The following is a 26,253-nucleotide window of genomic DNA, read 5'->3' as shown; positions in this document are numbered from 1 at the left end:
GCGGACACCCTCCAGGTTCCATTGTTACGGTTACTGTTATAGCTTCGCCGATCCATCCATCCGGGATGAAGTGCTATTCCACTTCATTCTACTTCGTGCCGCCACTGTCCGCCTTCGCACGAGTCATCGGAAATATTTTATCTAAGGGATGAAGGCAATTTCTCTCCCCGGCTTGATTCTCCTCCTGGCTTTACTCTCATTCCAAGTATGACAAATAATGTGACGCAATTCGCTACGCGACGAATTATCAGTGTTAATTCAAATACCGAACTTGTGTGACCTATGAACTTGCGTGATTTATGTGAATGAAGAAGTTTCTTACCGGCTGCCAACGGTTAAACGTTATATCACATCGTAATTATTTTCGCCCATCATTTAATGCGCCGTGTTCTCGTTTGCTGCATTTCAGAGTTAAACAATACAACCTAGTTTCGCGACAACGTGTGTGCGATCCGAGTATACCGGGACCTTCGTGATTCTCTTGTCTCGCAGGGATTGTTATGCAAAATTCATTGAATACGTGTACGCAAAATGCGTATCAGTTTTCCCAGTTTTCAATCCACCTATGACCCCGTCGTTCTCTCTTCTCTCTCGCTCTCTCTCTCTCTCTCCCTCTCTCTCTCTCTCTCTCTCTCTCTCTCTCTCACTCACTAATATGGCGGCGGGTCAGCTCGTCGATCCAGGTATTAATAACGCACGAGGGATACAACGCGCTGTAATGTAATACAATAAATAATAACACGCCGCGTTATAAAGAGCGGCGGTGTACCGGGGGCGCCCTACGCCGGGATGCATCGTAGCTTTGTGCGCAGGTACTTTTGAATAATGCACTCGCCGATGCGATAGCGAGCGGCGTCACATTATCGCGATCAAGAAACGTTGTAATATACGCCATGCGAATATACAGCGACGCGGTTTGCTCCTCCTCCGGAAATCGCTCCGTTTATTCGGGGCGAAGCTCTCCTCCATTATTTGACTAGGAGACTCTCGATCGCGCCGATCCATATTTCCTCGCGCAGTTTCCATCTAATCCTTATTATCACGATGGACATTTCACAATTTCCGCGCACGAGAATAAACTAAATTCTACTCGTTAAGCGCGTGTACGCGATCCTTTCGGTGAACGCGGGTCTTTCGTGCATTCGCGCAAACGCACCGCGAGCGATGCGTCGCGTGACACTTGAGGACACTTAAATCGCGGTAATTAGGAACGAGGGAGGGGGGAGGAGGAAAGAGAAACATACGATAGAAGTGGAGGAAATCAAGCGGAAACGCGCCATCATGGCATTGCGACACGTGTCGCGTGTGGCTCACGTGCCGTTCTATGTAATGCATTTACAATGTAATAAGGGTGAACTATGTGGATTCAACGATTACTAATGAGCTGTAACGGGTCCTCCACAAAGAGCGAATTGCTTCGTAGGGTTATTATGACGATTTATAATTGTCCGTGATAATGAAGCTGTCGTTTGTCCGTTGAAATATCTGCTGATGTCTAATTATTCGTATCACTCCGTCTTGACAAACGTCATCTTTTTATTGAGTCTCTCGATAATTCTCGAAAGAAAACTACTTAGAGAACGTTTATTCTGAAATCCCATGCGATTCAGAATGCATTGATTATCGTTTATCCATTAAAGGTATTTTAATCTGAAGCTTCAAAAGGATAGGAGGAATATTGCTTTTATGCTTTTAAAAAATCATTAGATTATTAATTAAATTTCTTAAGAAATAGCCTTTTGAATTTTTATAAGACATTATTACGAACCTTCGATCGTAAAGGCAAATATGGCAGTTATCTCGCATATGCGTCTTTCCCGCATATGCATCTTTCGTTTATGCTTGCATCTAAATAAAATATTTGTCATTTTTCATCGACATTCAATTCGATTTGACGATAAAAAGCGCGAAGATTCTTGCACCGGTCGCGTCTTAATTGTTTTCTCTCGGAAGCCGCCGGACGTAATGGAATATCGACGATCTGCGAGACGGATAATGAGCAAAACAAACGAAGCGAGGAGAAACAAAAGACCCAGCCCTTTCCTTGCATCGGAGAAGGGTTCGCGTCGGTGTTGCTGTCCTGCGAGAAAAATGGAGGGCGAATTTTCCCGCGCTCGCCCCCTCATCAAGTCGAGTCACTCCTCTTCTCCCTCCGTTTCCCTCGCGGCTGCTCTCGCGCGTCCGTCCTTTTTCCTCTCGCGTGCGCCAGAAAGGGCGGGAAAGGACGACGAAGGGTGGTAAAGTGCGGAGAGAAACTACGGGCGGGAAGGTACGACGACGACGATGAACATAGTGGGGGAGGGGGGAGGGGTAGCTACGAGTGGGAACGAAGCCGATCAATACTTTTGCACTCGAGCTCCCTCGGGTTCAGGGCCGTGGTATCGTGGTGCTTCCGCACCTCGCGGATACGACATTCTTAATCCTTATCTCTGTTATTAGTCAGGGCTTATATATTCATCTAAATATGAATAAATTCGCGAGCGTCCTTGAGAATGGCTGTGCGATTTGTCAAAGGAGACTTCATTCGGGGAGATCGCGAAATGATCTCTCCGGAGATCTTTCCCATTGTTTGTCAATTTATATAAACTTTTCACGCGTCGTTTTATATATATAAGGAATAATTTATTATTTCGCACGCTCGTTTTATTATTTCACCGGTGGAAATTCACGCGAAAGCGAATATAATAATTGTTCCCCTAAATTGGATCTCTCCTGGAACGCGTGCTATATTACTTGTGGCGTCTCCATTACGGCACATGGTATTCAGTTATTAAGGCGAACATACGTCTCTCTTTATACCGAAACGTTGCATCTGCAAGTAAGGGTTCTCGCTCTACGCGCATCTGTTTCACGGTTATATCACCGTCGCGTTGCAACGAACAGCGGAGCTGAGCGGAGCGTCGAACGTAACGACGCGCAACTGTCGTATGACTCGTCGCTCTCCACGCGTTTTACTGTCTTTAAAAAGGATCATCGAAACGAACCGCGAATTTCTCTGGCGCGATAAAGCGACGCGTAGCACGGCCAAGTCGAGCATCTCGCGAAGGCGTTAACGCATCTAATATTCCGTATAACCGCTCCCGCGGGATTTTCGCTGAGCTTCCCATCTCCCGTCGCCTGTGTGTCGCATAAGTAAAAATTGATGTCTGTCAAATCACACGAATAATCGGGTTTATAGTGAACACGCCGTGAGTCCCCGCAATAAAAGCGCGGGTGGCCGTCGCACGGTTTAGAATCCTAAATCCCCACCCTGGGTTCAACCCTGTTCTAGAAACTCGCTACGGCACTGCGTCAACCACCACCACTACCTCGCCGACGGCGAAGCAGCAGGGTATACGTGACGTAGTTTAGTGGGGATGAATGACGTCAGTGGTCGATACACGCGATTCTCCTCCTCGAGTATTACGCCACCCCCGGTCTGACGTGAGCGGCGGAGGGGGTTGATCGGTCGGTCGGTCGGTCGGTTGGTTGGTTGGTTGGTTGGTTGGTTGGTTAGGTTCGCACTCTCCTAACACGGACGCTTTCGAGCCGTTCTCGCCGTCTATTCCATGCCGCAATACGAGTCTATGAATGGCCCGAGTTACTTGCATTTCGCACTTTTTCGCAACGACCGAACTCGGCCTTCATTATTACGCCTCGAGTGTTGCGAACGAAAAGAAACGCTTTTACGTATTCCGCAGGAGAACCGCATTGCTCGTCGAGGTTACCGAACTCTCTCTTTCTCTTTCTCTCCCCTTTCCTTTCTCCCTTCCTTTTCCCTCCCTCCCTCCCTCCCTCCCTCCTCTCTCTTTCTCATTCTCTCTATCTTTTGCGCGTGAGAAACTCGCTGAAATTCGTAACATGGACGCGAGAAGTAATCCGAGCGTAAATTTCATTTAGATGGCGATTTATATTTCTAGAATAATTCATAATAGATATGACGTGCCCACGGTAAAAGTTAATGGGAACCGTGATTAATCTAGGATTATTCTAACACACGCGTGATCCTCCGGCACCCCGTCGTCCAATAGATCATAAACACGCGGGATATAGGAGCATAAAATCATCGCGTAAAAGCATCATGATTTCGACTACTTTCCGAGTGGAGTGGATAGAAATGTCACCGCCGGCACAATTGGCAAATCGCGAACCCCGGCGCCGAGACGTTCGTAAAATCTAAATTGGGATTTTTAGGGCCCACTAAACTCTCGATGATCCATATACATCCCGGTAGTGGGCTGGATCATATTTGCCGCCGCGTACCGATTCCGAAGAGAGCCACTACCATCCACCACCACCATCACCGAACATCCTCATAATTGGACATAAAATCTGTTTTCCATGATTGACTGGATGTTATTGCCGTGACCGTGGTCGGCCTACGAGACGATAAAGTCCGGTAATCGAGCTTTTAAGGTTTCGCCGAGTCGCTTAATGAACGATCAACCCCCTTCTAATTCCTTCCCCTTGGCCGTTACACTTTTCCTCTCTCTCTCTCTCTCTTTCTCTCTCTCTCTCTCTCTCTCTCTCTCCCTCTCTCCCTCTCCCCTCCCTCCTCCCCACTTTTCCCCTCTCGTCGGAACATCGCCGTTATTCGAACACGCTCTGGAAACGCGCGCAGAAGGTCGGCGGCTAGAGGACACTTTTAACGAGATCTCGCGTACTACGACGCCGCCTGCTTCCCCTGTCCTCCTACTCTCTGCACCTCCTCCGACCACCTTTCTCGCCGCCCGTATTCCGCTATAGTGACTTTTTTTCGCTTGCTTCGCACCCACATGCTGGCGGACGATTTCGTTGCCGACCTCGAGTCCGGTAATTTGATGGTAACGACGGTAATCAACGGTAACGACCGCGCGATCTCTCGAATCTTTTGGAGAATTAGGTGACTCGGCTCCGACTCGCGAACATCCCCATAACTCGCATTCTCGCGAATGATAAAATGCAACGAGATACTATTGATCTCGAGGATATTTAGCGTTGCTTTCGTGATGCATCGTTTTCTATCTAAATAATTTCTATTTAAATAATTTCTTATCTTTCTCTTCCTAATTTTTCTAAGTAATTTTCTATCTATCTAATTTATATGAGAAATATTTTTCGACAATTATACAGTTTTTAATAAATTTAATAATTAAATTTTTTTAATTAGATAAAATATTGATAAATCTGTCATGTTCTTATTTTAAAGAACGATATTATTTTATTATCGCGAGATAAATTTATTGTTCCGCCTCTATTTTTCTGTTGTGAAGAAACAGGACAAAACAAGGGACAAAAACACATATAATTAACCACATATTATTAACCAACTCTTGAAAATAGATTGTTCTATCTTAGCACTTAAGCAATTTAAGCGGAACACAGTCATCTCCGTCATTCGTAGTTATGAAAACATCACGCTATAATATACGGCTCTGAGACCGCATTTTCGGGAACACCTGGACGCGATCGTATAAGTGAATTCATCGTTAGATGGAAGGGCCCGCCAGGGATAATGTTAAGTTTTTGCCTCGTGGCCAAGGATCATTAGGCCCCTTCTAGCCTCGTCAGTATAGTTCCCCTCGCGACCCTTTCCTGCAGGGTCACGAAGATAGATACTCTGCCGAGATTTCGGTATCGTTCACCATTTCCTCGTCGATGTCATCAGCCTCGAGACTGATGACGACTATTCAACGTGACGCTCTTACAAATATATACGCTTCGTTTCTCGGACCTTGATGAACGTATGTCCTTCGGCTTGCTCCGAAGATAGAATGAGCGTGAATGTTAATGTTGTTAAAGCGTCGAGCAAAAACGTCACGACCGATAAATTCGATGGACGTAAAGTGTATCATTATCAGCGCCGGAAGCGGCGCTGGGTTATCGAATCATCATGGAGTTTACTCCGTTATTACAGTCTCGAATTCCCGACAATTCCAGCTTTGCCGAAGGGGAAAGCCGTCATAGAGGCGACGGGAGGGTTGCGCGCCGCGCGGCGATACCATGAGTGACGGAAAATGATACCGCGATGATGATAATGCTTCGCGGCGGAAGAAAGGAAGATGAAATGTTGGACGCGCGGCCGAACGAGATCTATTGTGTTCTAGGTCCGATTATACGCTTCTCGCTCGTGTGTGTTGCCGCGTTATATAGATTTACAGACTCATGTGCGAAACGGCGGCGCACGGCAACTTGGGCGTACTAATTCGCCGGCGAAACGGCGGATGATCTACGACGGAAATATCGCGGGAGGTAAAACACGCGAGATGCAATTTTATTAAGGGTTAAGTCCATTTTCTCCAGACACATACCAAAATTTATTTCCCGGAGACGCGGAAACGCGCGGTAAACTCGCACTCAATTATCGTCGCAAATCCCGCGAAATTATTATTACCGTCGTGCGAATTTATTATTAGCGCGGCCGTGCTTCTCGTAGTAAAGACGCGGCACGGAGGGGAGGGACGGATGGATTTACGATGGCTAAGTGCACGAGAACCATATTCTTAGAAGTGACACGTGGCACACGCGCGAGTAATCCGCCCGGCACTTGTGTCTCGTGTGCTATTCAAAGGGCGACGCGCGCGCGCGCGCGCGAGAATGCGCACGGAATCGTAATTTCGGACTTAGATGCTACCCCTCACCGCGCGGGTTTTTTTTATCGACGACAAATTTGACTATTCAAATGCAACGTACGTCGGGTCATGCGGTCACGTGTGTGCTTTAGAAAAATAAGCGGCGGATGGCGGTCGCCCCCTTCATCGGATCCTCCGTTCTCGATAGATCGATTATCGTGTGTGTACCTACGGGATCGTCCCCTTTCGACCGCCCCGTTGTGGTTTGGCTTTCACAGGCAATCCCGGCGGTTACCTTTTCCCAACGTTAAGCGCGATCGATACGTAACAAGTTGATCGGGATAAAACTTTAAAAAGTTATCTCGGGATCGCTTAAATATATATATCTCTCGTAATATATCGCGCCGCATTGTTTTCCCCTCGTCAATCTTTTCGTAAATATCGGTCGTGGCCTCGGAACGGCCACCCTACCATTCAATCACGTGACACGTCTGAGCGGATTTGACAATGCCGTGGCCTAAATCAGGGAGCATTAGTCCTAATCGTCGCCATTCATAAGCAAATCTGATTTCCTTTTTAGTCGTCGGCATTCCTAATGTTTTCGACCAACTGCCCCTTTCACGCTTCATTTTCCCATCTCAATTTTGTCCAGCAGTTGCCCTCGAGTTTCCCTCTTTAAGGCGCGTTCGAGCTTCACGTCTCGATCATTGACCCAAAAAACTAAATGACTCTGTTCAAAATACATTACATGATCTAGTTAAATAAATGTCAAATTTTGCGATAAATACATTATAATTTGATGGCTAGTTAAAATATTATTTTCAAGGGATTCGGTCATATCTTCCACAAAATGTGCGTGCAATACCAATCAGACTATATATTTATACGTGATTCGACTAGAGAGACCCTTAGATTATCGAATCTTGATGGTTGGACTGATCCACTTCAAAGTAGGCTGAATTGATAACTTAAATCTGAATTATATGTATATATTCATATATATATATATATATATATATATATATATATATGGTATATATATATATATAAAATTTATTTTGAAAATATACATTTTATGCATATTAAATAATTCAATATTATCATTAAATTTATTTTATTTTAATTACAAATTTTAGTTATTTAAAAAGACAAAAGATGAGTTTTATTTATTTAGTTTCTCTGTTATATTTAAAATAAAAATAAATATAATTGTTTAAATATAATTGCTAATTACTCAAAATATTTAATATAAAAATAAATAAATTAAATATATATCACAAAACTTTCATACAAAACTTTTATTCATTTTTATTTTGTTTAAGCAACATCATGAAATAAAATTTATAGAAAAAAATGTATCTCTTAAAAAAGTTTTAAAAAAAATATGAAAAGAAGTACACATTTGTCATAAGAAAGTATAACTATTTATAGAAATTAATACAATATTATTTTGGAAGACAATTTTTGAAACAATATTATTTTTTATAATTTTTATTTTATTATTGTTTTACAATCTTTTTATAGATGCATGCGCGTTTTTTTAACTTTTTTTTAAAAAATAATATTTAATGAGTAGTCTAACAATAAAAAAATGACAAAATAGTTAATCTCATTTTTTTTAATTATTTTTTATTGGTTATAATATTTTAAATCAATAGAGAAAAATATACAAATATCATGTATATATGTTTTAAATTAATATTAAAAGTTTATATAGCTTAATTCAATCACATCTTAATTAGATCAAATTTGCGTTGTCAATTTACGGATCGTTTGTCGCTGTTATTTCTTGCGCCATTTTCGTACGCCGAGCATCGGATTGGAGATATCCTACGATATTGGATAAAGTGCGTGTGTTACCAGATAAGGAAGGCGAGAGGGGCACGTGGCAGAGGATAAGCCGGAGACGAATGGGTCAGTCACGCAATTTCATATCAAACGGAGTCCTTTACCCCTGTTGTTCCCTCTTACAGTTCTCTCTGTGGTCGTTCCAATCACCGCCTCGCCGCGCGGTGGAGGCACCCGGGCATTTCTTACCCTCGTCGTCCAGCATCGCACCTGGCGTCCACCCCAAAAACATCCGGTCCCGCGGAACTTCTCCTGAAGGATTACGCTGTAACTCATGTCCCGGCTAGGACGCCTCGGCGCCCTGCCTGCCGGAAGACGCGTTGTATTTCCATGTCTCGACCAGTCAGTTAACAATTAAATAGATAATCGCGGACTTTCCTCCGCGAAATTACAGACTGCGTGTGTTAATTAAATGGTGGTAACGGATAGTAAATAATGTCGTGATTGGGGCAGTGTTTGATTTCCCGCATCAAAATAACGCTCGAATTTCATGTTTTGAACAATGTGCGTAATCTTCAAGGAAACATTTTTACAAAATCTTATGTGTAACTCTCTACATCGTCGTATTAAAGCGTGCATAAATTTTCCATGTATATCTCGAAGGAGGCGGAACGTCAAATTCAGGAGCAATTGTTGATATAAAAAAGAAAGAGAGATGCACGTCGAGAGTTCGAAAGCGATTTCGCGATCGGGCAAGAGATTCTCCATCTTTGCGGAGGAAGCGAGAGAAGACATTTTACACGGTTGTTGCTACGTTTGACCCGGTTCTCGTTCACTTATGACATTCGCATCCTCCGTGGAAAACGGAGGACTTGCCACGTCCCGCAAGATAGACGGTGGCCCGGGGGATGAGATTTCCTCGGGGTGAGAAAGAGGAGAGAGGGAAACCACCCGGAGCTGGAATAATATGTATAGCTTGCGGTAAGAACACGTAAATTCGGGACGCGTATTTTTCGACGAGCGGGATCCACGCTGAGCTCTTTCGTGCTGAGGGAGAGAGAGGGGAAACTGTATATGTACGGAAGTGCCGAACGCATATGCATGAATTTCAATCGTAAAAGTGGCGCTGCCTGCATTCTCATCTTGGAGAAATGTCCGAAGAGAGAAATCGATGCCCCGATATTGTTAGAATTTTATTGCACCGTGACTCGCGACGCGACTCACGACGAGGGTAACCGCAAGGGATGGTATATAGTTACGGCCCGGAGACTCGTGTTTACGAGACCAAACTGCCCGGTAAATTGATACACGGCCAAGGCGGGGCGTTTCGTACGGTTTAACCCTTCTGCAATCACACAGGAATCCATAGGAAAAATATCGCGCAGGGTGTTTTCGATTTTTACGGGCGGAAGTGTATTTTTGGGTGTTGCCGTCGATGAAACTCGAAAAAGAGAAAATACAAAATATCAAGCGGTATTTCGAATACAGCAAAAGTCCCCAGTTTGGCATTAATCATTAATCATTATAGTAATTTTTTTTAACTGTCACGTACACCGTTTGACATATTTAAAACTGAAGTCGGAAAATCTCCGCTTTAAATCGCAAAGGAACTTCAAGCTTCTCGTTATGTTATAATTGACGTTAATTGAACGCTCGATTAAAATATTTAAACACACTCGCTTTTTTTGGTAAACGGAAATGATTTACCATTTAATGTTTTCATTGATCGCCGCCCGCGGCGGCAGATACGCTCTCGCCGTATGCATACGTATGCATTATATTTGAATTATCCACTTTTCAGTTCCCGGCAAAGAGAGGCTACCCGATACTGCGGAAGTAGCGCTTCCACTGACCCAGATAATTATTGTACGTTCTCTCTCTCTCTCTCTCTCTCTCTCTCTCTCTCTCTCTCTCCGTGGCATTATTAAATGAACGCGGAATCTCTTTTATTTTCACGTGGCGCTTTTGATCTCGCTCGCTTGTGCGCTCGCAACGAATTTACCAATTGGTAACCTCGGCAAAATGCATCCGCACATCCGTGCCGCACCGCGGCGCGAGGCGACTCGCTGCGCACGCGAAATGTTCGGACATTAGCCCGATCGATAGGCGACCCGATACCGCTAAACGGCAATTGTCCCTTATCTCGATTATCTCGGTCAATACTGCCGGCGATCACGACAGTCATTATGTCTCGAGGTCAACCGATGACACAATCGCCCGGAAAGATACCGCGCTTTTCCCGCGATTCCGCAGCGGCCGCGCCAGCACGCACGTCCTCTGTGTAGCGCCCTGACCTCGCACGCCTTCGTCGATCCTACCTACGCGCGCGTGTGTGCGTGTGTGTACAGATATATACGTGGACGTGCGTGCGTGCGTGCGTGCGTGCGTGCGTGCGTGCGTGCGTGCGTGCGTGCGTGTGTGGGGATGCGTGCATGCGTGCGTGCCCGCTTGTTCACTCGCTCGCTCGCTCACTGCGTGACATCTCTGCCACGCGCGTTACGCGCCTGTGGGAATGCGGATGCCCGTGGTTTCCCGCTGGCTTTCATAGAGCCATTGTGAAATTACCTCGCGCATAGCGCAGCTGTCCAAAACAAATTCGCACCGCGGCGCCGGTGAAATCTCAATCGACTCCGCGTCTTCCGTCCGTTGTAACGTAATCATGATTAATTCCCAAGAGACCAACGGTGTCGGACCTGCGGGAAACGAGAGAACACGTCGTGCCTCTCTCATAATGCGTCTTGCGACGAGATATTATGGATTGGGGATATTAGCGGTGTGTAAAGAATATCCACGAGCGAGAAAAAAAACCAATATTTATAAAATTATATTAAAATATTTGGGAAATTATGTATATAACGTCATCATCTTTGGTCATCGTTATGATAATATTTTAATGTAAAAGATATTAAATTTACATTAAATATGCATTACAATATCACAAATATTTAATTGTTGTTATTCATTATATGTAGAGCTATTTAAATCATGTCCTATATGATGTTATATATACAAGATATATTTAGAATTTATTATTTTTGTTTATATTGTATTAAATGCTAATATCACTGCGAAACTTAATTTAGTATCGCGTTAATGGCACGCCAATAATCTTCTGATGTTCCACATCTTAATTGCACGAGGGATGATCTGTTAGTTTACTTCCCTCTTTCCCTCTCCCACGAAACTTGCCGTCGTTGATCTTGATCGCTGTAATCTCATAAGCTTGGGAAGACCATGCCTCATGAAAAAAAATCGGTAGGTCGAGGGTGCGGAAGATGGCAGGGTGAGCAGGGAGGATTAAGAAACGCGGTCTCCGCCCTTCGTCGAAGATTTGCATAAACGCTCCGAAATTAGGACAACCTTGGGCAACCCAAATTATATTAAATCGACCTCCATTCGCGTAAGCCGGAGAACAGGGGAGCAAGTGTCCAATTACGAATGTCTGCGATACCCCATGCGAGCCACGGGAGTTGAGAAGCGGGTCGCCGACCCGGGGATCGAGGGATGGCTGTCGCGTCGGTCCTCTGGGGCATTTTCAGCCTCTAATACGATTTATCTCTCGGTATCGCGTTAAAATACCTCCCGGACGTTTCCTATATTTTTCGTTCGTTCGAAATGTTATTGTTGAACTCGCGATGCCATTAACCCCCGCGGAACAAACTGGCGCGGCGCGGCGTCATTTAAATTCTCGATCCCGGGCAATTCGCTTAAAACGGCAGATTGATGAAAATGCGCTTCGCGATAACCGGGATAAAACGATCGCGCGCGTGCCAAAACGGGGCGCGCTATATCGGAGTCAGTGGGTCGGATTCGCGAGCGGAAAAATTTGCGGGATTTAGACGGCTGCGGAGAAAAAGAGCGTGCACGAATGTAGCTGCCATAACAGTCACGAGTTTCCGTCGCGAATAATAATGCGTCGCGGCTTCTCCGGTAGAAGGTCGCAATAACGATTCGCCTTATGGCCTGCTAATGGTGCGAGTTAGGCGAGTTTCCGTTTTGCGAGCCGCGTGACGGCAGATAGGAATCTTGGAAATTGTCGAAGGACTCGTCGAGGATCTCGTGTTCAAAAGCGAAACAGTGGTTTTTTTTGGCATTGCACTAATATGGCATGCGAGCCTCCGGCAATGCCAAGCAATTCGGAATCGAGTCGATAATGGTTCGATATTATAACCGTTTAGATACAAATCGAGACGTAAAGTTCAACGATATCTTATTTTTTCATAAACGCGATTTAAAATTAAAATTTGATAATGACTCATTATTACCCGAAAGGCGTCTCTGCGGCTGCCTCGTGGAATATCGATAAGTTTATTTTTCCCATTACGAATCCATTTCGCAGCGTAAGAAAATAATAAGCATCATCATTAATCCATCCATTCGTCGATATAGATCAACATTCATTGCATCAATTTACAAATGGCAAATATAGGTGTGACTCATAGCAAACTTTGTTCTCGGCGCATATTAAGAACGCGATACGTGCCAGATAGCGACTATATCTAGTATACCGGACCCGGAAACGATTTCGATTAATTATTAATCGAGCATGTAAGATTCTCTCGCGAGGTGTGTCCGCATTGACGACTTCTTCGTTTCGAGCGACGAAAGGGAAAATTTGCACGTGTATCCGGGAGCGGCCGTTGCGTAATTCCGGGAAATTCTGGTACGCGGGTGCAGCCACGCGGTGCGGTGCGGTGCGGTGCGGTCGGTCTCGCAGGGGTTTCCGGGCAGATCGTCGATTGTTGGCAGAACATGAAGGGGGCAAAGTCGCCACCCTGTCTGGGTCATCGCGTGCCTTCCGCGATCGCCGCCGCTGTTGCAGGTTATACGTCGCGACGTGGAAATAACGGGCGGTGCATTATTATCGTCTCGTATTAAGCCCCGCGGCTTCTCGACGCCTGTGATAGCGAGGTCGGACGACATGTATATTACAGGCTATTCAAAAATCCGTGATCTGAAAATTTGACGTTACATCGATCACGCCAATCGAATATCATCCGCCGCGTTGCGCCGCCTGCTCGCCTAATGGCACCCTCGCCGACGCGGCTCATTTATTTCGTCGATAGCATTAAATGCTATCGTCCTATATCGCATCGACCCATATCTCCGCGATAAAAATAGGCTTGAGTCGACGTCGCTTTATTATTTCCATTCGCGACGCTTTTCTCCTTCATAATATCGGATACGTATTTCTCTTCAATTGCGTGCTCATAAATCAATCGTACGTCTATGAATATCTTCGTATCCGCAACGATACGTTGCAGAAACGACGGAATTCCATGAAAATCTTTTTTTTTCCTCTACCAACAAGACCGCAAGGGTTAGCTGTAAAACGAATTTCTCCGATAATTGAAAACAGCCGAGGACAACGAAAGGCTCGGGAGGAGTGCGTCGAACCTGAAAGGGTCACGGGTCAGTGGGAAAGGTGTTACATGAGCACGATGGAAGTTCAGAGTTCACGGGAACAGTGAGGTTGCGACGAGTTGCGCGTTACAATGCGCGCATCGATCATTGAACGCGATTGAATTTTCAAAGATTCTCTTTCGAGGTCTTTCGAGCGCATGAATGGCTCTTGCGACGTTTTTTCTTTTTAATTGATTTTTAAGCATTGGAAATATTTACATATAATATTTTTACGTGCATCCGCCGCAATTGAATGCTAGCCTTAATTTCATCATACATGGCTGCTGATTCTTTCAAAGCAACAGTGCGAACTATGGAAAATTATTGCGACGTGGCTTCTAAGCTGAACGTGTTTTTCGCATTATTCAGTTCAACGGTAAACTAGGAAAATTTTCTGCTCGGTTTATATTGGATTGTTCATATTGCGTAGACTAACGCAATTATTAAAAGATCATAAATCACTTTGAATTTTCTTAAGTTAATTTATATTCAGATATAAATAGTAAACAAATTAACCTCGTTTTTTATTCAAATATCTTAAAAGTTAATGAGAAATAAATTATTATAATATTTAATAATGTAATACAAGTATAGAGTATATAAAGAATTTAATTTTAACGGAAAGAACAGTTTTGTTGATAAATTTGGTCAGATATAGATTTGAAAATAATTTTGTAGGATCATCAAAATTATTATATAAGACCCTTAAATATGATAATAATATTGTAAAAAATTTTGATTTTCTAGTAACTAATTTGAACGTCATACATAATAATTTTGAATATTCTACAAAATCACTTTCAGATTTATATTTGACCAAGGATTTGCCAATTTCAGATCAGATTTGCCAGCAAAATTATGTTTTCTATAACTAATCCAACATTTAATTAAAAATTAAGCAATGTGCAAATTCTATTTTACATTCTGTTATCAAAATTACATTTTTTTTTTCCTTCGATGTACTTGTCAGTATAATACATATTTCACCAATGTCAAAATACTTAACTGAAATTGCAAGGATCTTTATGCGAGGGTGACTTTCCGTCCGTATTAAACACGTGCGGCTCGCCAATTTCGTAACACCCACAGAATGCCTTGGTTGCAACCGAGTGCTTGTTATTCCACATTCTTGATTAAAGACTACGTCCTTTTCGCGGCTGTATAGCGTACCGTTAACACCCACGCGATAGCAGAAGGTCATCAGCTCCGCACGCCCACGATCCCGCGCCCACGCCCGCTCGTGTGCAACACCCTTTAGACGCCGGCACGGGGTTGCAGGATGCGAAAGAAGCCCTTCCAATGCAGTATTTCTTCCCTTTGCGTGGGCCGGATCAATTTTGCGAAGGAAATTGCATAGGCTATTGCAACGTTGCCTCAAACGAGAGAATGTCATGCCTCCCTGAATGGAATCGTCCCCCTAATAACCTTACGCGAGACACTTTCATTACGAAGAAATGTGTAATGCGATGCACAAAGGCGCAATCGGGAACGAACTTTATTACCGCGTCGCGGATAGGATCTCGTTTAAAATGTAAGAAACCCCCGCTACTTTTGCCCGCGCAATGATAATAACCCGTTCGCATTCTTTGTTTTTTTTTTCTTTTTTTTTTTAGGAGAAATCAAAGCGCAGTAAATTCAAGAATTTAGATACACTTTTAGGCATTTGTAGTAACTGAAAATTTTGATATTACAAGAATGGAATAATACATAACTTCTTTCACTTAAAATTTGTTACCATCTTCAGTGAGCTTTATAATCTACTGAAAATTTTCTTGTTCGTTGATTTTGTAAAGTCATATTCATAAAGCGATGTCGGAAGCCAGTAAAGATCTAAAGAGAATAAAAGGGCGTATAAAAATGCCGATAAAAATTCGCAGGCTACACTTTTACGAAGTTCGTCATTTTATCCAGTCGATTCAATCGCACGGATCAATCTTCGATTCTTTTGACATTTTTTCTTTTTTTTTTTTTATAATCGTACGGATCACGTTTCGACACATCAAACGGGTTATGCATCGTTCCGTGTTGAAAGTTTCCAGGTATAAATGCAAATTTGTTTATACTTTTATGCGGCCGATCCATCGCCGGGGACATAAAATGCGCAATGGATAACTCCTAATATCGCACTTTCGTATCCGCCGTAATATCGGAATGGCTCGGCTTTACGTCGCTGATAGGAATTCCTGTCGTCGGACGCGTTTTACATCGTCGTACACCCCCCCCCATCTGTTCGCCGTTTAAAGACATACTGTCTGATGTACTTGCCGGTCGCACCGTCGTCGTCGAACGTGATGGCCGATTCTATCGTTATGACGGATGTTTACTCAACGCTCGCATAACTCGCGACAGGCTTATTATTCCGAGTGGTCGCTTATATGTATATATATATATATATATATATATATATATATATATATCAAGCTCGTATTCTACGCGCGCGGACGCGCGTGCTCCGCTCATTCCACTCGCTCGCCCTGTAAATCAAGCGAACGCAAACGAAATTTCGCGTTGCCGCTGTTAGCGGATTAAAATCGTAGCTCCGTGTAGTGCTGGCGACCGGCGGTGGCGCAGACTTTACGTGGAACGTAAGAAACGTACAAAACGCCCGGAGTTACGCTCACGACTCCCGGATTCTCGTAAAGCTGCCTACTGTTCTTTCCCCTTTGCCTCCAAACAACCGACCTCTTACCCGTCCCCCTTGCCCGAGATCGCGACGCATAAAACGAATGCGGCGACACCGATTGGATTTTCCGGATTTTCTTCGGGAAACGCCGAAATGAAGAAAGAAAGAACCGGCTAAAGCTAAGGAATATATATATATATATATATATATATTTTGATAAGAAGCCGCGCGCAATCGTCATAAAAAAGCGTGCGTGGTTATTATAGTCGAAAGAAAAGGGTGGTTTCGCGAGTTAGCGCACGGGAAAGGGTGTGTGTTGGGTCGGCAGTCGGACTATATTTATCACTATATCTCATCATAACGAGGCACATTGCCAGCAAACTAATTCGAACCTGCGCTAGAGCATGAATATAAAATTCCCGTTGGGATTACTCCTGTTACTGATCAAACAGGGATATTTTTGCCCCGTGATAGAAAATCATGAACTAGTATTACACGTGATGAGTTTTTAATCCAGAGTCGGGATATTGGAAGTTTCGCCATATTATCCTTTTTATATGGATTCCTCGATAAATTTACAATCGACTTTCCTTCAAATATGATTTTTCTAATTTTTAATATAATTTTTAAGATTGAAAAAATTTAAACAATGTCATCTAAAACTAATAAAAAAAAAAAACTATATACTTAGATTTTGAACACTGATGCGAGAAGCAATTGCTGTTTCTTGTCGTTTCTCTTTTGATAAAGTTCATCTGGAAATCTACAGGCGTCCAGTGTATGCGCCCCGTAGGTGATGGCCGTAAGGCATCACCCTCGTCGTTGAGGTCAATACAGAAGGTGAAAGATGAGAGAAGGGACATGGGGTACGTCCAGAGTATGACAGAGATGCGCAGTAAAGGCACGTTACGGAGACGCGCCCGACATAAATCACCGTAGATTAACAATAAAAAATATATTACCCCTCGCGTAGTGACTTACTTTCACGTCGGTTAGTGAAGGCATCTCTCGCCTTCCATGATGTATCTAAAATAGTAAACGCCGACGTATTTTCGCGTGTACGTGTCGGCGTATAAGTTTTACGTGAAGGGCGGCCGAGGCACGTATGGCCCGTAAAAGGGACCGTAACGAGGGCCGTGAACTTAGTATAGGGGTCGTGCGACCCGCGTTTCCTGCGCGACTGCAAATTCTTGCGAGCGACGACAAAACGACCGACGACGCGAACGCCCGAATCCGTCTATTCTTCTATCGATACATGCGATATTTCCCGAAATTGTCTCGTTCGATTCTCATGAATTATTCGGGACACTTTGTAATTCTCCGGCTCGCGTAGCCGGTTTTGGAATCCTGGACGCGCCTTAATTGCTCCATGTTAAATTTTAATCGTTACCCGATTCGCTACTTATCTCGTGTTCGACGTACCGTCGAATTATTCGGGACACGCGGACCCGGTGTTGATGTTCGAAATTATTCATGCCTGTCGAAGAGACGAGATGGACGACAGTGAGGGGTGGTATAAGTGCTTATCTCTCTCTCTCTCTCTCTCTCTGTACCCATGGGACCAAAAATTTATGCCGTCGCGGGGATCCCGTCGTGGTTTCGCGTCGATTGCGTTCCTCGGGACGGGATTGAGAAACTTTTTTTTTCACCTCTCTACCTCCACTGCTTTCCTCCGCTCGCACGCGAGAGCCTGGGACTCGGAGATAATGGCACAATAACTGGAACAATGTGTGTTGCCGAGGGAGGATGGTTTCGCCATCACGGATCTTTCGCAAAAGCACTGGGCGAAACGAGCCGTTGTCCACTTGCGGACCTCGCGGTGGACCATGGCTCCCGCGAGGATACCCGCGTGTCGTTACTTCGAAAGAAGCGTGACGTTAAACACTTTCTGGAATAGTACGTGCTATCGCGTGCAATGTACATAAAATATTATGGACAGTAAAAAGATCGAGGGAGTTAGCGGAGATTACTAACGTAATATGTAATAACGTAAATGTACAACGTTATTTTTCCGATGATCAAGTCAGTTATTGTGCCATTAAAGAATCATGATTATTTACGCTTTATCGGATTGTCTTCCTTATTTATCAGTGGCTTCTCTCTCTCAATCGCTTTCTATTTATAGCGTTCATAATCTACTAGATTGTTTCTGGACGCGGGACGGCCTGCGTATATCGTTTACGGGTACCATACTCAGCTTCGAGAGAAAGGCATCTACGAGATATTCGGGATATGAATCCGGTGATTATTTGTTAGAATCGATTGTACACGTAGTAGTATCGCGCATGTGATTTCAACGATGTTGCGTCCTCGGCAACAACAGTTCCCGGCGCCTTTTGAAAAATCATTTGTAGATTCTATTTCCGGTGGTCCGACCTAAGCGCGATGCAGTGGCGAGGCGTAATCCTGGCTGGCACGGTAATAGACTGGAACTTACGTTTGAGTTTAAGGGCGCCGGTACCGGACGAAGCAATGTTACGAAATGGGGCAGTTTTACAGGCAGTAAAATGTTGATTGGATCCAACCGATCGTACCCATCTCGCTTTCACCACCGAAACCCTTCCGCTCTCGCTCTAACCCGTTACCACCAACCTCAACCACCATCGCCACCATCACCATCGTCGCCGCCGCCGCCACCGCCGCCGCCACCGCCGCCGCCGCCGCCGCCGCCGTCGTCGTCGCTGTCGTCGTCGTTGTCGTCGTCGTCGTCGTCATCATCGCCGATGCCGGTCCCCATGCCCTTCGTCTCGCACCCCCTCGTAACAATGCACCCGTTGCACTGGGTTCCAATGCATACCAAGCGTGCATATACCGCGCATTTACGTGATACGTAATACGCAACGCCATGGGTACCCGAGTAACGTTATAGAGAACTCGGATCCCGTCCCACCCATATTCCAGAATATCAAGACAGGAACGTAACTTCGGTCCGGGCCTATCGATATATCAAATTTCACATTATATATCGCGTATTCCTATTTCTTTATTAAAAAGATAATTGTAACGTACGGAATTTCTCTTAGAAAATGTTTAATTCGTTCAACTGAACTATACAATTTTCCCGACATTTCTAATAGTTTTACTTTCGAATAATGATAACCCTTTTAATTTTAATATGATTATGATCTTCTAAAAATCCTAGATTTTTAATTCTATCCAGAATTAACATGTATGATAAAGTAAAATGTTGATAATGTCGTTAAGTTTTTTTTTTTTTTTTTTTAATAATCTGATAGAAGGGGTTATTTATTTGATAATTTTTAACCTACATGAGAAAAAGCTATCGACTAAAGAATTAATGAAATGGCTAATAGAAATGGTAGGGGTTAATAAAAATAAGAGAGCGAGGGGTTAATAGCCTCGTGGAATTAGCGAACGGGAAACTCGAATGTTCCTCGGCAAGTTGCACCCAAGACACAGGTTTACAACAATGTTTCAAGAGGCGATTTAACGTAGTACGACACGATATCTGCCCACTTCCGGCGCACGTGTACGAAACCTCGTATTACTGTACGTGCACGCCCGACGCCGTTCATTGTCTTGGATACGCTCGGGCGTATTTCGTTGTCATCTCTCTTCGTAACGCCGCGACGTACGGCCGGCGGGATGGAAGGCGGGAGGGGTAGGAGGAAAGAGGAGGGGGTGAAAGGGGAGGAGGGTTACGTGAGCATTGACGCGAAAACGTAAGCGACGAGAGAAAACGCGAAAACCGGGACGTGGAAACGGGATGTTTCTGACAGGGTAGGAGCCCACCGCATCCTCGCTTCCTTCCTCCACTTTGTTCGACACGCCATGCGTTCGAGTACCCCCGGTATGACAGTACGTGTTATTGCGCCCAGTTATTACCGTGGTTATTACCGCGACACTGAGTTTTACGACCTGATCGTCGCTGCGGATTGCCCACGCGGGTTCGGCGCGAACAGTCTACCCAGAAAGGCTTCGCATCCGCATGGCAAAAACTTTAAAGGTGGCTGGAAGCTGACTCCGTCCGTCTCTATTCTATTAGTCCCTCCTTCCGTTCCGCCTCAATTTCGAGCGCAACCTTTGGTACGCGCACTAAAAACTTTATAGAGGGATATTTCGTCCCGCTGCAGCAGCGTCGATCAGAGAAAATCGCCATAGATACGAGATGTATCGGACATCACGCGATTTGCTCTGAGTACAGAGATATTAGAAGCCGAAACTAAAGGAAAACTTGGCTATTGAGAGATCGATAATGAAATAACTTCATCTTTCTCTCCCCCTCTCTCTTTCTTGCAAGCAAGAGTTTAACGGAATTTGAAAATTTGTGGTTTAATTACTAAGATATTTAAAAGCTTGCGCCCAATCGCGGCTCAAACTTTCGTCAAAGAATCCGTTATAAGAGAAAGTATTAAACTTCTGATATTCCTTGTATTTATCAACAACCGCCGCTTACGCGTACTCTCAACGATCTAGAGTGGAGGGATCATGTATAATTAAGGCGATCTGTATACCCGCGGGGGGAAATAATATTACTAAATTCCCGTTAATCCGTATTACGCTCCCGTCGAAATTATTCTACCGAACGTATCTCTCTGGTACAAAACTCGTCTTCTTGATTATTATCGTTTCGCGTTCCACGTCGCGACGCACCTGGCGCGTGTCGCCGGCGGAAGCCGACCGATGACATTGGGGGATCGTTAATCGAAAGTTCTGTCGCGTACGCGCCGTATCTACTTTCATCTACGGAGGGCCTTCGTTTGCAAACGTCCGGTGGCAACGCGACGCGACGCGACGCGACGCGATGCGATGCGATGCGATGCGATGCGATGCGATGCGATGCGGCGCGGCGCGGCGCGGTACGAGAGCGAGTGCGCGCATGAAAAACGACGACGGCTATTACTCTCGCATCGGAGAAACCGTCTGGCGTCTACCGACCGGCGTGGGGGCCATTAACAAAGTAGGGCTCTGGCGTAAAAAGGGTGGGAAGACAAAACAGGTGAAACGCTAAAAAATGGGTCACCCCGCGCGCAGCCACCCCTCTGCGCCCACGTGTACCCTCCGTGCACACGTACACGTGGCGCCGCGTACATCCACATCGACAGACTCGTTTCTAGCATGAGAGCATACGTCTCCGCGTGCAACCCCCCCTTCCTCCCCCCGCCCCGTTATAAAGCCACGAACGCACGCACACTGTTGCAATCCCCCGCGCGTACGTGTGCGCCTGTATATATATATATATATGTGTGTGTGTGTGTGTGTGGTATCTGTGGGATGCGTAGGGGTGGTAAAAGCGGTCTCTCGGCGGTGGAACAGAGAGAACAGCACCAGGGGTGAGACAGATAGGTGGGAAGGGCGAGGGGATGCGAGAGGGGATGAGTTTGGAGTTGAGTTGTCGGCGAATGAGGGCACTGAGGCTGGCGGCAGAGGGTGAGGCCAGACAGAGGCTATTGATCCACCAGGATCCACCTACCAACTCACGTTAGTGGGATAGGCTCGGTCTGAAACGTCGATCTATGCTGTGGGGGAGACGTGGAAAATGTTTCGGGCGAGCAACCCTTCGGTTAGAGCACGCTGCGCTCACGACACAATCCGACATTGGCGATGTTGATCGCGACGAATACCGGCGAGGACCATTTTTCTAACGCGAGATAGAGAGACGCATCTGCGTAATATCGCCGCATTTCCGCCACCCTGTCTCCCAGGAATGGAAATAATTTGCGCCGCGGTAGGCAGGCAGCCTCTTCCCGGAGGGCCCCCTTCGAAGTCGCCAAGATGTCGACGAGATCGTTCCCGCGTGTTTCTTCTCGTCGCTTCTTCGCCTTTTTTTCACTCCGGAAGAGAAGGCACTTAAGGTGCTAAAATGAAATTTGCATGCTGAACGCGACGAGGTTTTACTCAGTACTTGTGGACGAAAAAAAAAAAAGGAAAAAAAAAAACAAAAAAATAACAAACCGCAGGCGGTTTTAACCGCGTACGCGCGCACCTATACGCGCGCACGTATCCACATACACGCGCACACATATATTTTCCCTATTACGATAGCCGGTAACGAGCTCCCCGCGGGATACGGGCCTGGTCTTGTCGTGGTGTATCACGTAAAGAGCGGGTGTTTTGCATAAATAACTGTCTTGGGAGCGGATTCAATTTTCTCTAGGCGTTCTTAAGAGGTCAGGCGGTATTTAAAACACGGGGGCAACGGGTTACGAACCGTCGTTCGGAAAGGATATATTTGCCAAGAATTCCTTCGGAAAACGTGACAAGTGCCTCCGTGCACTCGAAGCTCGGAACAATTTTTATGATTTTCTCTGATTTGTCCCATAAACAATTTTGAGAAGATTCACATTGTATTGGATCATAAAAGCTGTGATATTAAATTATATGTAATTCTTATGTCCATTTTTACTAATATACATTAAATATATTAAATATAATATACATTAAATATATTTTATATACATAAAATCTTGGTTTTATATTTTTTATCTTCTTTTAATTTCTGAAGATTAAAAGAGGATAAAGAATAAATTAAACCGAGATTAAAATTAGCAGGTAGAAAGATAGAGATTTGAACGTGTGAGAAAAGTATTATTGAATATAGGATAAAAATTTTAGACGGATGATTAGTAGATAATATACCGTATCCCCCTTGTGCATTCTACGATACTATTTGAGTTTCTCCCTTTCTATCAGTTCGGTTTCCCCCTTTAATTGGCCCGCCATGCGATTTATATTCGCGAAGCCGTCTTGCCGGATCTTAATATCCTCGTTATCGCCAGCACGATATTTCTTCCGCGCTTGGGCAGGCGACGTCTCCTGACAGACTGACAACCCTTCACTCGAGAGCTAAACAAATTCGAAGAGGACTTTCGTTGTCTCCGGACCTCGCGGTAGAAAGAGAAAGAAAGGGAGGAAGGAAGGGAGAGAGAGAGAGAGAAAGAGAGAGAGAGAGAGAGAAAGTGCAGAGATAAATAAATTGCGGGGCGAGCACCCTTGTGTCAAGGGGAGAAGGAGGGCAAATTGCGCGCCGGAGACAAAGGAAACGGGACTCGCGGCGGAAAGGCGGAGAGATATAACGTTATGAATTTATTTATGCAATACAACTTGGCCCATTCGGATTACAATAGCGCGAAATTTAATTGGATCGTTTACTCGCTGCGCTCAAGGTACGATCAGAGTAAACGCGTTGCCCCGGCCCGCGTTGCTTGTCCGTACTTCGCTTCTTTTTCATCCATCCCTGCCCTCTCATCGCCGAGAAACAAAAGAGGTTTCATCGAGTCTCCTCGGAAATTTCGGGAACGCCTCTTAAACCAGGCGTAGAGAGGAGGAGGAACCGTTCGTCTTCTTTCGGCTCGAGGTACTTTTCGTCAATTTCGTGATTTCGCGTGCAAGGGGTATTAATTAAAATCGACCCGAGGGTAGGTTTAGAGGGTAAACTGTTTTTCCTCTTTCCTCCCTCTTATCGCGATCGATTCTCTACATTCGCTTTTGCCTGATAAATGAGTGAATGGCTCTTTAAGTGACGGCCATGTCTCTCGAATTTGCACATATAAATAAACATAGCGAACCGCGTTTGAATGGAAAATGTATTTTCTAAGATAATTAAAAAAACAATTGCAGTCACCGATCTTTTTTACAGATCCACATCTCTTGCCCATGTTTCCACGGATATTATTTACGATGTAGCTCCAGTTCGTTCAGCTTCGCCCCGTCACGTTTTTCCAATCGTTTTTCGTACAGTTCACAATTTTCTCTATCCTCCTCGCTATCTCCTCGCCCTGGTCTCTCTTTAGGTAACCGCGACGGCGGCAATGGCGGTTATCCCTCCCGTTTCATTAATTTTATCTGCACGTTTTACGAGCGGCATCCGCAGCTCGAAACAAATTAATTGCGCCACGCCACTCGAATTAATTGGCGAGCTCGTGATTCTTGGCAGAAACTTTCGGCACAAGTTTACCGCGTCTTTCTCTCTGATTCCCCGCGGATTGCGCATTGAGACCGCCTGTCGTACAATGGCGCAAACGGCTCCTCCATTCTGAGTAATTTGTAACATGTTAAGACGCCACGCGTTTGCAATTTAAATAACGACAAAAGGAAAAAAAAAGCAACGTCCGTGTGTTTTCGTTTACAGAGCGCATCTACGACTACGGCCACGATTAGAATCACGAAATGAAAATTTTTCCATTAACTTTTATCGCTGCGAGGGAGTACCTATGCGAGATCTGTATATTAATAAAACAAATAAGTGATATAAATATATTTATATAAATATCCATATACTTTTTGTCATTACAGTCTCTCCTCTTTCATATATTTATCTCATAAAATAACAAATAATTGATGCAAATAATATTTTCATAAAATTAATTATGTCTTGATCCATGAGATTATAAGAATTAAGTACGGCATTAATTTTCTTGTGTTGAGATTGAAAGAAACGAGATCGCGCAAAATTAATTTGTCAATAAATTTTTATCAACTCTTTACGACATTAGGGGAACTTCCCCCTCTGCGGCCTCCGAATTAATTTCTACGATAAAACCGGGAACTGAAATTAGTGAAACGGTCATAACGAAAGCTCGAATCACCCATCTTTCGTAACGAGAGCATATTTTTGATCAAAGTAAATTTCCGACGGTTAATCACCGTTATTAGGGCAGTTTAGACGGCAACGAGCTCCTAAAAACGTATTCCGAACGGCAATGGGCGGGGGGGACGGGAGAAGAGGAGATCGTCGGGATCGCCGAGGCAATAACTGGGCATGACCCCGGTTTACATCCGGATTTACATGTAAGCGTACGCGGATCGTCGAAACTGCTTTCGCAATTAGTCTCGGACCGAGTAAATTGGTAACTAAGTGCTGGAGTAATATCGGTAACAGTTTGCTACGGAAGCTTGTTGCCTACGCTGTTAGAGCGCATGTAGGTACTAACACACGTCGCGTTCGAATGTTCCGAAGAAAGTGGGAAGGGCCGGCGTAACTGGTAACCAACTAACGATCGTCGTGAGACTGCGTTTACGTTCAGAAAGCGATTCGCGATTGCGATTACCTCCCTCGGGTAATCGACGCGCCGCAATCCGTATATTCCTGCGAATTCTCGCAGCGCGCGCGTCGAGTGGCGGTGGTACGCGTCGGTTGGTTTTTGCTCTTTTACCTCGTTTCCTCGTTGATTCGCATAGGGTGATTGATCGTGAGCGCGCGAGTCATATTGCAATTTGCTGTTTTGCTGCGATATCGCGGTTAATCACGCGGATAATCGAGTCGCGCCGTCATCGCGAGTTAAAGCACCCTCACGCGCGCATAAACAAAAAACAGATTTCGCATGCAAAATAAAGCGAGATTTGTCTTGTTATACTTTTCGGAGCAGCGCTCCAACGTATGCACGTTTCGATTTTCGCGATATTTCCCGGCTTGACAGATACGTCCGCAGAATATTACCCGGGTTACGCGAATATTCCCTACATCGCTACGCAATGAGGTAGCTGTACAGATTCTGTTCTGTTTTTCTGACGAAATCGGTATCTGATTTCGCGGCGACGTTTCGGTACTTTGAAGGGGAATACCTTTCTCGATTACGATTATCGCATGAAAAAGCTCATTAATGAGCGGCACGCATTCGTTACAAAGAAACAGAAATAACGGAAGTGACAGAAAGAGGAATAATGGAGGCCAACGATATGTAGTTACGTCAATACTTAATGAGAGTACTTACTGTGATAGATATATCCGAAATTTCATTACACGTTCTGCTTTTATCGTATTGTAGCTATTTCGCTGCTATAATAAAACTAAATTACTCCGTAATAGTATATGCTTGTGAAATATTTATAAGTAATAAGTATAAAATATCCTCGATCAAGGAAAGAGAGAGAGAGAGAGAGAGAGAGACTAAGTTAATCTACATCTATTCCGCATCTATTCCGTTTCTATTATATCTTTATAAATTT

The 26,253-nt window shown here is 44.6% G+C and overlaps 1 protein-coding gene across 1 annotated transcript in view; it reads left to right on the top strand.

Moving 5' to 3' along the window:
• The window catches only part of Pdk1 (Phosphoinositide-dependent kinase 1), a 302,785-nt gene that overhangs the window by 15,731 nt on the left and 260,801 nt on the right, over positions 1-26,253 (top strand). The window lies entirely within an intron of this gene.

The sequence above is a fragment of the Pogonomyrmex barbatus genome, unplaced genomic scaffold, assembly GCF_055798465.1.
Source record: "Pogonomyrmex barbatus isolate J1 unplaced genomic scaffold, ASM5579846v1 scaffold11, whole genome shotgun sequence".
Classification (NCBI taxonomy): domain Eukaryota; kingdom Metazoa; phylum Arthropoda; class Insecta; order Hymenoptera; family Formicidae; genus Pogonomyrmex; species Pogonomyrmex barbatus.
The sequence above is the reverse complement of the archived record's forward strand: the minus strand, read 5'-3'. Positions and strand labels throughout refer to the sequence as shown.